Source organism: Malurus melanocephalus, unplaced genomic scaffold (genome assembly GCF_030028575.1).
Source record: "Malurus melanocephalus ecotype Western Australia unplaced genomic scaffold, MMel_1.1 scaffold_209, whole genome shotgun sequence".
Taxonomy (NCBI): domain Eukaryota; kingdom Metazoa; phylum Chordata; class Aves; order Passeriformes; family Maluridae; genus Malurus; species Malurus melanocephalus.
This window is the reverse complement of record NW_026623441.1, coordinates 576,286-590,318: the sequence shown is the minus strand read 5'-3', so window position 1 is coordinate 590,318 and position 14,033 is coordinate 576,286. Positions and strand designations below refer to the sequence as shown.

General features: G+C 40.7%; 1 protein-coding gene across 1 annotated transcript in view; it reads right to left on the bottom strand.

Moving 5' to 3' along the window:
• Positions 1–14,033, bottom strand: part of GMDS (GDP-mannose 4,6-dehydratase) — a 406,398-nt gene that overhangs the window by 58,059 nt on the left and 334,306 nt on the right. The gene's annotated exons all lie outside the window — the stretch shown is intronic.

Sequence of the window (14,033 nt, the reverse complement as noted above, 5' to 3'; positions counted from 1 at the left end):
GTATCAGGAAAAGTTTCTTCCCCAGAGGGTGGTTGGGCACTGGAACAGGCTCCCCRGGGCAGTGGTCACAGYACCAAGTCTGACAGAGATCAAAAAGTGTTTGGAAAATGCCCTCAGGCAYGTCTGWGACTCTTGGGGTGTCCTGTGCAGAGCCAGGAGCTGGACTTGGATGATTCTWGTGGGTCCTTCCCAGCTCAGGATATTCTATGATTCCATTCTATGATTCTATTCTATGATTTTAACCACATCTTCTTGAAAGAGGAAAAAGCCAGGTACTATACAATCCATGTAAGGTCTGGATGAAACCACATTCACTGCCTACAGTGTTTCCAGCATTTGAATCTAAAATATGTTTTACTAAAGTACGCCACCAGGACTATTCGTGAAGATACCTTGCAACTGCTGAAAATATGCACTGGTCTGAAATTTATAGTAACACAGCTACCACTGTAGCACTTGTATGATACAGCCAACAAGCTGCTACGTCACAACATTTTTTCCACATGAAGAATAAATTTGCAGAATTGGCTAATGAGCTGATAGTGGTGACTGGAGTGCCAGATATTCYCATTTTCTTTGGATCTTCCTTTAACTGCAGGAACATGAGAGCTTTATATTTAAAAAAATGTGTCAGTACAAATATGTAAGTTTAYAGTTGCAGGTCATTAATTTGAAACGCTAATGCAAAGAAAGAAGTGCTTAAAATTTCAGAACAGACTTCCATTGATCCACCAAAGAGTGGAAAGTACTAATAAAAATACTGTAAAACATTTAAAGATGGTATCCAAAGAATTTCCAGCAAGAGGACGAGCTCGTTGTGTCTCAGGGCTCTGAAAAGCTGTCTTGTTACCCAGACACTGATCTAGACCTGGTTGGCTTCCTTCACTTTTGCATGCAGGTGAAAGTCAGCATTTATGGGGCAGAATCTTAACAGATGTAATAAACAGTTTCCCATATACATTTCTCTAAAATCTTTACAAAGATATAATGATGATTATTACAGTCTGTGTCTGAAAACCTCTGCCATCACCCAGGATCTTCCTGCTCTAGCTGTGCTGCAAATCTGAACCAAAAGAAATTTTCCTGCATAAAATGCTCATAATCTAATGCCTTGCTGCACCAACTAATTACTGAACCAACTAATAACATGAAGTCATACTGCTACCATGACAAACGGGCTTTTATATGAGCTAATTTACCCTGCTTCTGCTGCACTGAAGCATTTCACGCTGTTGTGACTAGATTTTTCTCCTTTGCTCAGCCCAAATCATTAGGTCAAGTTGCATTCCCATGCYCACAGTACATGAAATGGAGCACAAAAAAGTGGAGACGCAGTGCGAGAAGRTAAGAACAAAAAACAGCAGTCATCAAGATGCACAAGAAGTCACAGAACATCAGTTGTGTGTAGTGATTTTTGAGGGCAACAAGAGAGTTTTCAGGAGGGATCTGAGGGTACMGAAAGAGGAATCTGCTTTGATTGCAGCAGCAATCAGTGGGATGTTTTGGGGAGGGGGCAAAACAGAAGCAACAAAACAGGATGCTTGTAAGCTCCCTCTCCTCAAAGCACCACCTTTGTAGGCAAAATGAAAATTAATTTGGGGTACGTGAACAAAACAAAGCAAAACACTGTATGGGACATGAGGAAATGATTTTGTCAGCATGCCTGGAACGTGGTTTTGGAGGGAGCCATCTCTGTATCTATGCCTAAGGCCATGGGAATATTCAAGGCCACTTCATATTTAACAACATGAGACTCAGTGGGATTATTTCAGTTCAGGTCCACATGAGGTCTATCAGGCTCAATGCCCTACATATTCTATTCTTTTGAAGAAGCCTAAATTTGAAGCTGAAATATACTYAGTTTGACACAAAAGTAACAGAGAAAGAGTTTATCAAAAAAGGATATTAGTCCTTTTCACAGTGCTAGGCTTAACTGTACAATGTTTCTGGAAATGTTTAATAGAACAAAAGTACGTGAAGAAAAAACAAAAATGAAAAAGCTGCAGGCACAGCTGATGTAAATGTTTGAGTTGCCTTTTTTTTTTTTTTTAATAATAATTTTTATACTGCCTAAATCCCTAAAGTCAGAGTCTGGACTCTGTCTGGAGGCTTCCCAAAAATCACTGCTTGTCAACACCCTTTTCACAGAAATGACTCTATTTACCTCCACCAGTGCATCGTCAAGTTATCTCTTTCCATTTGCATTATATTTAAATTAGTATACTCACCAAAATGTCTAATCCTCCCTTTYCTTACTCAGGATTTTCTCTAATATCTAAAGCTCTTGTTAAAATAATTTATCAACAAAATGCATTTCTTCAAGGTGCATTTGTACAGAGATCACTGTAATTGGTTAGATGATATTATGAGAAGGAAAAAGTCTGAGTTGATAGCAATAAACAAAAAGGAAATGCAAAAAATTTCAATTGGATATTCATTTACTTTGAACCCTGAATCAAAGTGAACATTTTCCTGTAGAGGAGCTCAATATAAAGTTCATTCCTCTGCCTTAAGAATCTCCTTATGGCTTTTGGAAGTGACACACGAGTGTGATATGTCCACTGCAGCGTACCAATCCCCTGAGCCATCTTTGACAGGTGACACAGGAACCCTGAGAGAGCCTTCGTGTCACCCACAGTCTGAGGCACTCACGACAAACTGCCTTTGAGGTTTTGCCCTGCAAACAGCGTCTCGCTGAATTCTTGGCTGTTGAAAAAGACACCGAGGGACAGCCCAGCTTCTGCAGGCTTTACAGAAGAAAAGGCAGTCAGCAACAAGGGAAAGACTGGTGTACAAAGCAAGGAGGCATTCACCTCTAAGGCGCTCAGCTCTTTCCATCTCTAGCCATCATTGGCATTCACTGGTTGGTGCGTGGAAAAAGAATTATTAGTGACATTCTAGCGACCACTTCAGCAGGCCCTTTCCTCTTTCCATGACAAATAGGACAATACTTGGCAGTCCCAGCCAAAAGTGACAATGACTGCAACCACTTTGTCACATTTTTAAATAGTCCCTCCCAGCTCAAAGCCTTGGTAAGTCATAAGCTGTCTGTATGGCAGTGTAAAAATGGCCATTTGATGAACTCTGATACATAATGCTGATGCTCACAAAACCCACAGCAAGTACAGCAGCTATCGCATACCTGCACACAGGAAGGGTTTCCCCCAGAAGTTTTCCACCCAGCAAGCACGGCCCCAAAACCTGCTTTCTCTGAAAGTATATCCCTGCTTAAGTAGTTGCTGGGTGCAGATGTTTTCATCCAGGGTTTTTTCAGTCACAGTAAGCTATGCTATTAAGGGTATCAAAGATAATTGTCCAGCCATTACTCTGGAGCGGGAAATCCTTCACAAAGCCATATTTAAGAACTTAAYGTTTCTTTTTTAATTGTTGTAATTCCATTCAGCAGTTAAGCCAAAGTAGAATTAATTGCGGTTGCTAATAGTAGAAGGCAAAAATAAGRATACTTCTTGTGAGCTTTCCAGCACACAATCTGCCTGTCATCCATCAYCAACTCCCTTTGGCCATTCTTCAAGTGCTCCTAAGTCATTACTTCCATAGATTTCTATTGTGATGAACAACACACCTTCATGTGTTTTTGTTTTCACTCTTGTGTCCCCCTTCCCCTTGCATTTATTTATGCCACACAACTATTGAATTTCTGAAGAGGTGGGTGGCTTACCTATAGGGATGGTCACATTCTAACCATGACTTTTTGTTTACAATACCTGAGCTATCTCATTCTTGGGATTCACTTCCTCAGTCAAGATTAATTTTAGTCTTTATTTTAAGCCCAGAAGCCATCCAAAAGGTATCTAACTGATATGTAAAATACAAAGATAGTACAAATAAGCAACTTGGGGAGGAGACAGAGAAAGAAAGGTCAGGAAAAACACCTAAATACTACCTTGGATACTCATCTGCAAGCCCTTTCAGCCAACTATGTGCAGGATAAAAGAGTGTGGTAATTTTATAGGATTAGCACTACAGAAGAATTGTTTTCAGTGAGGAGCAAATGTCACAATGTGTGATCAGTGGTGACACTGCAGTATAAGAAGAGGCCCCAGCAGGCTTTGTTTCATAGCTATGAAAACAGTGGACAGAGTAAACTTGGCTCTACCTGAGCTTTTCCTAAAACCTCACATTTCCTCTGTTTCCAATTTCACCTTCATAACCCACTTTTTAATCGCCACCAACACATGGAAAACAGAAAATTGGATCAAGAGGAAAAAACTGCCAAAGATTAGAGGTTTGGAAATTTACAACTGTTATCTAAGGAAAAACTATAGTGGCAGCCAATTACTTTGGTCAGGAGTCTTTGTTATTGTAACAAAGCATCAATCAGAAGATAGAAGTGCAGTATTTTATTGGTCAAACAGAATTAAATATAAGAACAAAAGCAACTCAACTCCTAGTTATCCAATCAAGACATTTTTAAAACTAAGGTCTGCAACTACTAACTCGGTAAGAGATGCATAGTGCATTATAAACATGAACTTGTCACAGATCACTGTAAAAAAAAACAGGCAGGTGTTCCACTTTAAAACACATTTTTTTGTTTTCACTATTGTTATTCCACCTCTCCCCTTATGGCTAATCAATACAAAGCATGACTGCAAAGCAGTACAAGTTCAGCAAGTTGGAGGAAGCAAAAAAAAAAAAAAAAAAAAAAAAAAAAAAAAAAAAAAAAAAAAAAAAAAAAAAAAAAAAAAAAAAAAAAAAAAAAAAAGAAAAAAGAGAAAAAAAAGAGTGCTTTCAAAAATTACAGAACAGTCTTCAAAACAGAAAATCTGATTTAAAAAACCATTTCTGTTCAGCAGTCCAGTGGTCTGTTTCAAATTTCAGTGGCTCTCTGTAGCACTGAGGTTTCTGTGTCACTGTATATAGAAAAGTTGACAAGGAATGGTGCCATTTTACTCTATTCCTAACCACAACCTGGTAGATAAAGTCTGAAATCACAAGGCAGCTGAGAGCTCTACAAAGACTATTAAGGAAGAAGAAATTCAAATGAGGCCAGGTTAGAGGTTTCAAAGGGATGAGTGACTGATCCTGTTTCATGTTATGCCAGACAATGCTAATAGTTTAAACACTAGCTTTGTCAAATAAGAAATAGATGTATTATCGTCTGYGAATTATTAAAATTGACTTCACCTACTCACCTTTAGAATTTTCCAACTGAAAGGAAAGAAAAGAAATCAAGAAAAAAAATGTCTCACAGGAGAGGCATCACTCTTAATCTATTACTAATGTCTTCTTGAATCCTGTTAATATTTTTCATATTGTCTGCTTTGGTGAGCTCAGAGACTATATGTGAGGAATGAGCAAAAATTCCAGCTGATCCTAGGCATAAAGCTTTTAATGTTTAAGTCTCTTCTGCCCTGCAGATAATTACTGTCTCCTCTTTCACCCACCCAGCTGGGACATCAGACAATTTGGGAAACATCCAAGATGGGCATGAAGAACCATTTCCTGGTTCGTGACAAATACTGTAGATGTTTATGACACAGAGATAATTCTTCTCGGGTTTTATTCAGCAACAACACATCTCCCCCTGCAYCCCCCTCATCTTTTAGAAGTTGTTTGCATCTACAAAGCTCAATTTCCCCTTCTATTCAACCATACGAGCTCTTCTTGAACACAGAGAAGTATTGAGGATACTAAGAAGTCATCAACAATGTAAAGGATTTTTAAGTTCTGATACAGTGTGAATCATTGCTATGGATTTTTTTGGGAAGACAAACATGAGACAAGAAGATATGGAAGGTGATCCTCAACATCACTCAACAAGCACTCCTCAACATCATCATCATCATCATCATCATCATCACAGGATAGCAATAATAGCAAAGGTCCCACCTCTTCATGCCTACATCATGAAGTTGTTAATTTACCAATGATGACTCTAAAGGTGATAGAGGGGAAAGGTAAATCATCATCATCATCATCACAGGATAGCAATAATAGCAAAGGTCCCACCTCTTCATGCCTACATCATGAAGTTGTTAATTTACCAATGATGACTCTAAAGGTGATAGAGGGGAAAGGTAAAGGTTTATTTTTTAAAAAACTACTTCCAAACTTCCACTTCCTTTCCACTATTTTCCCTTTAGAGAGAAATTGCAAATGGCAAAGGACAGAGATGAGTCTGAAAACCCCTTGTTGACTTTTTGGGGGACAGACCTCTAGGACAGACCTCTGGCTCCCTTAGAAAAGTATACCTTCTTCCCCCTCCAAAGCAGGCTTTCCTTAGAAAAACTGAAGAGCCAAATTAGAKTTTTTTTTAAGCAGAATTTTTTTTTACTTTTTTTTTTCCCCATGGGTGAAGTTAAAATATCCCAGTTTCTAGGGGAATAAACTTCAGATAACTAAAGAAATAAAAGAAATTGATACACACCTGCTTCATTTTTGGACTGTGAAACGACTGAAAGATCATGAAATTAAAGCTTTTGGAGACAAACCACCATACCCTCCTCCTTCCTAAGAATTTGCTATGCCTTTATGCATTTCTCCTCACCTGGTCCAAATGGTCCTTTCACACTGCCCTGGAGTGTCCCTCAAAGGGACAACTGYACTCAGTCTCACCCCTAGCAGCACTAAAGTAACAATGATAAAGACTTTGCAAGGGGTGGCATACAATTTTGAGAATCTGTGGCTTGAAGTACTGTCTTTCAAGCAGAAAAATATTATGTGCCATGGTATACCCAGGGTAGAGAATCCTCTTTCTTCAGCAAACCCCTGATTGGAGGAACCCATGTCAAAAAGGCTAATGTCAAGCCATCTGCTGACCCAAACCCAGCACAAATTGCTTTTGCCACCACTACAACCATTTCATGGCCTCTCAGATGAAACACATGAACACTCTGGGGCTGTCATCTTCCTCTGTACACCCACTCACTCATAAAATAAAATACAAACAGCTGAAGGCAAGCAAGCTCTGGCTAAGGCTGGAGAAATTAGGCATGAGTTTAGCCCTYAATTCCAGATTTGCTGAAGGAAACCTTACCTTTGTCTCATATCCTCTGTATTCAATAGCCGTTTTTATTTCCACATAAATCATGTGATTTACAGTTCTCTGCTGCCACTCTAAACCCATTGCAAGTGTTGAATTGGCACAGCACACTCAAAAGAAAAGGTTACAACGACGTGGGAAACGCAGTCAAAATGAGAACAGTATTGTTAACATATTGCTTGACTTTTAAAAACCCATTGTAAAATAAAATAAACAGCATTTGAAAGCGAGACAGATCTTCAGACACGCTTCCACTTTTGAATGTGAACAGCAATCAGGTGGGTAAGTGACCTCAAGCACCTCTGACACCAAGGTCTTCAGAAAACTGTGATGGGAACAGATTTATGCTAAGCCACTCTGCCAGTCTCACTGGACACTCCAAAAAGTGATCTGAAGCACAATTTGGCTCTTTTGAATGTCTGATCTCACATAGAAAATGGGGAATAGGCTGTAGGTGATGGAGACTGCTGGCAGGAGGGAGCACTTAGCAGTTGTGACAAATGTGTCTTGGTGCTGCCTGAGCCTGGACTTCTGTCGTGGCTTTTGCCTGCTCCAGGCTCTCTCCCTCCCTTGTGATTTCCCTTCAGAGGCTTTGCATTTCCCACCACATCTGCTGGAGTGTTTGTATGGGACAGGCACAGGACAGGCAGAGATAAGAAAACAAGGGATGGTCCAAATGAGGGTGAGACAACAGAGAGAGATAACAGCRGGGAGGAGCGGGCCAAATGGCAGGCCAAGAGAAGGGGGAGGGAGGCAAGGGRATGAGAGGTGAGATAAAGAGAGACTTTTTCTGTGCATGAATAAACATGAATAAGTGAAGAGGTGGCAGTAAGACCCCCCACTGCCAGGAAGGCAGAGAAGAATTACGGGCTGGAGCAGTTGATTAAAACTACAAATGCATGAACTTGGTGTAATTCCTTCTTGCCTGCAAAGCTCCCCCAAGAGAACCCGACTGAAGAAAGTGTCTTGGGCTATTTCAGCATCTCTGCTCCCAGGCACTCTACAATGGGCCCGGCAAACAAGAATAATCAGCTGGCACCTCCTGAGCTCCCACAATGTTTGGGCTGGCCTTCTCAGCTCCCATTACAGATAAATTGCTCTGCTTCATATCAAGATGCAGCAATGCATGAAAGCACACTCCTAGCTGCTAGCACAGAGACTGTCCCTATTGACTATTCATGCCCTTGAAGTGAAGCACTTGCTTGGATGCCTGGCTGAATCAGGTAGGGTCTAATTAAGGAGGTACACAGCCTTGTATCGTCATTCACCTCTCCCTCACCCTAATCCTCCAGTCACCTAAGTTTAATTTAAAAATCTGTTTTCAGGAGTTGAGCCCAGATCTGTCACATCCAAGATTGCCACTAATTGCTATGTGTCAACAGCGTTTAGAAAAATGAGCAATGAATCAAAACCACCAACACTTCTGCCTGGATGACAGCTTTATCTTTACACACCAGCTTTTCAATGGGGTTGCAATCTTKTTACCCACCCAGAATGGAAAACTGCATTGCCCAAAGTCAGTCAGAGATTTCTTCAGCCMGTCTGAACATTTCCAAAGGAAAACTACTCGTCTCGTAAATGAACATACGGTGCAACACCCAAGGTGCAAAAGCACTCCAATCTAGACCCCAGGAGGTAAGGACACCCTCTCCCTCTGGCTAATCTTGTCAGATGGTTGTGGCATTAGGGGATGGGGAAGTGGACTCAGAGAGTCTCAGGAAGATCARTGAAGATGTGAAGGTCACAGATGACACATGGCTGGTTACAAAACCTCAGGAATGACAGCAGGGAAAGAGGTGGTGAAGGAAGAAGGGGAACARAGCCAGCTGTAGAAGCTGCCAGAGAAMTGTTTTGTTGGAGGCACAGCAGAGGARGAGCAGGATGACGCAGAGAGAAGCAACTCAGTAAAGTGCAGCATATGAGCAGTGGTGTCCAGAGGGATTCCTTTACTGGATATGCCGGTCTAATACTGATGTAATGAGCTAATTATGAAGCAAAAAGTCAGAATTTGTGTGGGAGGGCTGAAGGGGCACATATTGGGTATCTGCTCCCACTAGAAAGGAGGGAAGCTGGGGCTCCTGCTAAGAGTCTGCTAAAAGGATTAAACAAGACACAGAGCAAGACTGGACATGAGCTTCTGAAGCTTCTCGGGTTTGGTGACATATTGAGAGGAAAACTTGATAGCAACAATGATCTTCCTATCTCCTAAGGAAGAACTAAGATGAACGAAATTAGGGTGAGATAAAAAAGCAGAAACGACCCGTGCAAGGGCAGTTGCACCCCCGAGGAATGACAGCAGAACACATTGCCACCATCAGGCTCTCGCCCAACTTTGCCACAGCTTCATGGTTTCACTCCAGCTGGGCACTCTGCCTGCTCTGCCATACACATGTTTCAGAGGCAGAAACACAGCGATGCTATCTTTTTAAAAACCCTTTTCCACATGCTTGTTGAGAAATATTTAAAATATGTTAAGTGCCTCTTACATGCTATACAGAGACAAGTTATTACTAATCATTATTTTACTTGGCTGAAYTTGACATATTCATCTTCAGAGATGCCTCTGAAAGGCCTGATATGCGAGGCCTTAAATAAAATAAACAAACAAACAATCTACTGCAGGTTTTATTAGCAGGAGGGACAAATAAAAGGAAGAGGATGGAAAAGCTATGCAGAGATAATRTTGAGTTTAAAGTAGGGAGCAGTATAAACATTTTGGCTGAGACAGCTTGGAGGAGAATTAAGGACAACAGAGGCAATAGTTTTCAGATGTTGACATATAYTTCCAGAACAAGGAGGAAAGGAAACAGATAAGAGAAGACTGTCAATTTTATGACAAYTCACAACTTCTTTACCTGACTGCTAGTGAGGAAAATAGACAGGAAAATCATCTGAAGATTATTCTTCCTTGAATGCTCCCATTTAATTTTCATGAGTATTAATAAAAGCCACATACTGACATTGATGAGCAGAAAGATCCTTGAGGAAGGGAAGCACGTGTTTCCTCATACAGATATCTGAACAGTTTACAGTCACAGGCAGCTCCAAACTTAAGAGTAGGAAATGAAGCCTGTATGAAAACTAAAGTGGAAGTGTGGGGCATTTAGCGGTTTGTGATCATGGTTGCATTAGACTATAAATGCTCTTTAGGGCAGGAACACTTAGAGGAGTTCAGAAATGTTTTTGACTTTAAGAAAGCTGACTTTGGGAGAATGTGATATGCCCCAAGGAATTTTTACTGGAATCCTATGAAACATGGGAAACACAGGGCTGAATTTTTTAAAAACATCTGAAGAGACTGAAATTTAAAGCCATCCTGCTTAATTCCAAGGAGGGAAAAGGGTAACTGAGGCCGAACACAGTTAAGCAAAAGTGCAAAATTTAGTATAAGCAACACACATAAGACTGGAGAARTCATATATATATATATCGTATATACATATATGTTTCACTTCTATCAGTGCTAGAAAGAACTGGGAGAAAAATGCTTAATTGTTTAAGGTAAATAGCAAAAGAAAGGCATTAGCAAGTTATCATGCCCTTTATCTTTTGAAGAAGAATAGTAAGAGGCCAGATGACTACTTAAATATCAGCATCACGTTGTGACAGAGTATCCAGGCTTGCTTAAAGGAAGAAAATTTGCATTGATGATGTATGTACATCCTCAGAGTCACAGCCATGCCAGCCCATAACAAATYTGATGCATGGAGACAACCTGCAGTTCTTACACTAGGCAAGCTGTAGGACAACTGCAGAAACAGGTGGGTGGAAAGGGGAAAAATTTTCTGTAACACATGCAGAACATTAGATTTGGAGAAAAAACAACATTTACATATGGTTGGAAGGATTCTTTTACTTTCCCCTTTCAAAAAGTAACATAAACTCCTAACTGAGAGATAAATACATCTAAGTTCTGTGATGACAGGACAGGCCAGTGAGACCTGGAGTTAATCTTCATTGTTGCAGGAAAAGGCAACAAAATGAAGCAAGCACCTATAAAACTGTTGGCTTAWTATTTGCCCTGCAAAAATAACAGAAGCACTTTTACTCAAACACTTTAATGGCTAAAATTTAATTAGAAGAAATTGTGCAATTCTTGGGGGGAGGGTGTGGAATTCATGCATACAGTTWAATACTAATTGTCCTGCTGAAAGATAAGAAAATTAAAGACAGACCCTAACCCTGTAAAAAGCACTCAACTTCAGGGATTGAGAGCCCTGATGCCTRTGACATTATGTGCTGTAGGGCTCCTTGTTTCCAACTCACTGAGGCAGCTCATTGAATTTCAGTTTTAACTTCTGAAAKAAATTGAAAATTAATTTTAATATTATTTTTGTGAATACCAAATAGATTATTTAAATCCAAACATAAACTAAGTTGCCTACCTAGAATATGAACATTCTGATTGTAAATAGAAAAGATTAGTGAGATAATTTCTGAAGTACCCACATTTCACAAGTGAGTAAACCGTGGTGGAAATTGATCTTTACATGCCTTGAGCAGAAGGTGAATGTAAAACATGACTTTTCTACCCATGTGCTTAAAAAGCCTGCAAAATTCATGAACACATCTTTTGTAGTGTAAAGAAGTTCAGTACAAAAAAACCCAAAATACCTGCCAGGAAGCTCCTGTGAAAACAATTGATTTTAAAAAAGGCAGAAGTAATAATTTTCCCCCAATCCTTAACAGCAGGTTAGAGTCTCCAAAAACACTTAAGAAGGGTCAGACAATATACTGATAGGAATTCAATAAAAGCTGAAAGAAACGATACTGATAGGYTTGTATTTGGCAGGACACAAGGAAGGAAGGAGAGAGACAGGCATTAGAAGCATTAGCAGGAACAATTCCCAAGGCCGGTAAATATCAAGGGGCCCCAAAGCAGTCAAAAGCAAAGTGAAGAGATTTAGAGCCAAGGCATTCAAAGGGTCTACTTAGTTTGACCAGAAGACTGTCTCACATTTCAAGGTTTCTTCTTCAGTACAGCTAAGCTTTTCAATGGGAGGCCTTGACCCCGGGGATCACTAACTGAAGAAAACAAATGTGTTTTCAAATGAATGCATTGGCACTGTCAGAACTGACTGTACACAAGATTAAATTATGTTTATTTTCAATTTCCAGAATACCATGTTAAATTTTAGAGAGACAGACAGACAGAAATGTTTCCAAATAAGACATGAGAATCTGAGCATCAGATTTTCTGTGTCAGCTGTAACACCACAGAACTCCTGTTAACTTGATCTGGCTAAACCTCTTCCCAAAATGTCAACCCGAGGCTTTCTTGCCTTCAGCAGTATTGGTACGAGTGGCAGCAGGGGACACGTGCCATGAGTCCATTTTAGTTATTTCATTGCTTTTCCTTGCCTTCTTGTGATGGATTGGGTTTTGGTCTAATATTTTGAATTGCACAGATGTGATTCCCTGAATGAAATAAACAGTAGTTTGCCCTTGACAAGGAAGGGAAATCAAATCAGAATTTAAAAAAAAAAAAAAAAAAAAAAAAAAAAAAAAAAAAAGAAGAAGAAGAAAGTGATTCTGGGTGTCCATCATGAGATGCTCTAAAAAGAAAAATAATCGCAGAAAAAGAGTACTGCATTTCTTAATCAAGTAGCTCCCTCACAGTTTTTCTGCATTCTCCTTAAGACAAAGGWACTTCATTTCGTGCTTCTACCTTGATCATGCTTGAGCAGCTTCACAGCCTTCCTGGGTTCCACAGGAACCAAATTGGGACTGTGTTAAAAGCAAGGCAAGATAGGGGTACTGGAGGAGAGATGGAGCCCTTATTTAAGGGAAGGTGGCCTGTGATAGACCAGGTAATTCCAGATAAACAGCAGACATCTGTTGTGGTCACACACAGTGCTATTTCTGGGCCACATTCCACTSTGTATTTGAATACCTCCCTATTCTCATGTGTGAATCCACCAGAAATTGGATCTGAATTTCCTGAAGGATGTGTGCTTACGMTCTATTCCAAAACAGTATGTATAATGAACAGAATTTAAAATCCAGAAACTGTTCCCAAAAGAAGACCAATAGGGACAGAGAGGAAGAAACCCGTGGGCACCACTATTTCAGCAGAAAATGTCTGAGCAGATGAATAATGTGAAACTGCAGCAAGGACTTCCAAAGAGCTACACAGGAGCTATGAATTTTGAGGAGTGAATATGTACTTGTTAGCAAGAGGTATGACAAAGCAGGAAAGTGGGTCTCACAAAGCACAGACTTGTTGGGTCAAGTGTCCTTTTCCTGTTTGGCAAGTCCTTTTGTCTCTGTCCTCCTTATCACCCTGACACCTTACCACAGCATGGAATGACAGACAGCTCTTAATGACTTCCTAGCATTTGATTCCAATACACGGGTCCAGCCCTTTTAAACGTAATGTGAAAGTCTCTATTCCCCTCTGAATCTCAATTTCAGAGCCCATGCCCACTTCCACACGTGCAGCCCCCACTCACACCCTGCAATCTGTGTCAACAACACAAAGGCACTCTTGTCACCCCCCTGCTTGAATCAGACAGCTCTTCTGAATGGGCACACTGACAGACGACGCTGTGTCAGCAGCCAGAGGGGCTCGAATCACTTCCCCAGGACAGCAGAAATCCTCTCCGGGGCACACCCACTCCCACATGGCACAACTGGGGCTACTGTTCCCTGTGCYCAGAAACCGGGCTTCATTCTGTACCATCTCTGTGCATTGCCACCATCCTGCCTGGCGTGGAAATACTGTTGGCTTTTTCCCTCTCCTRGAATTCCCATGAGGTGATTGGAGCACAGGGGTGAGCAACTTGGTCCTGTCGGCAACATGGTTGATTTAGCACCCCTGGCACACTTCACTGAGGCATTCCTGGCAGTAAAGATGTGTTCTGCAAAGGAGCATTGTTCTGCAAAGCACACAAGGAAACAAAGCACACGAGCACCACTAAACCAGGCATTTTGCAGCACCCACAGTCCCAAAGTTGTGCTGAACAGRCAATACCCACTTTACCCCCAGTTACAAAGATCTGAGCTGGAGAGGGGATACTCGGTGGAT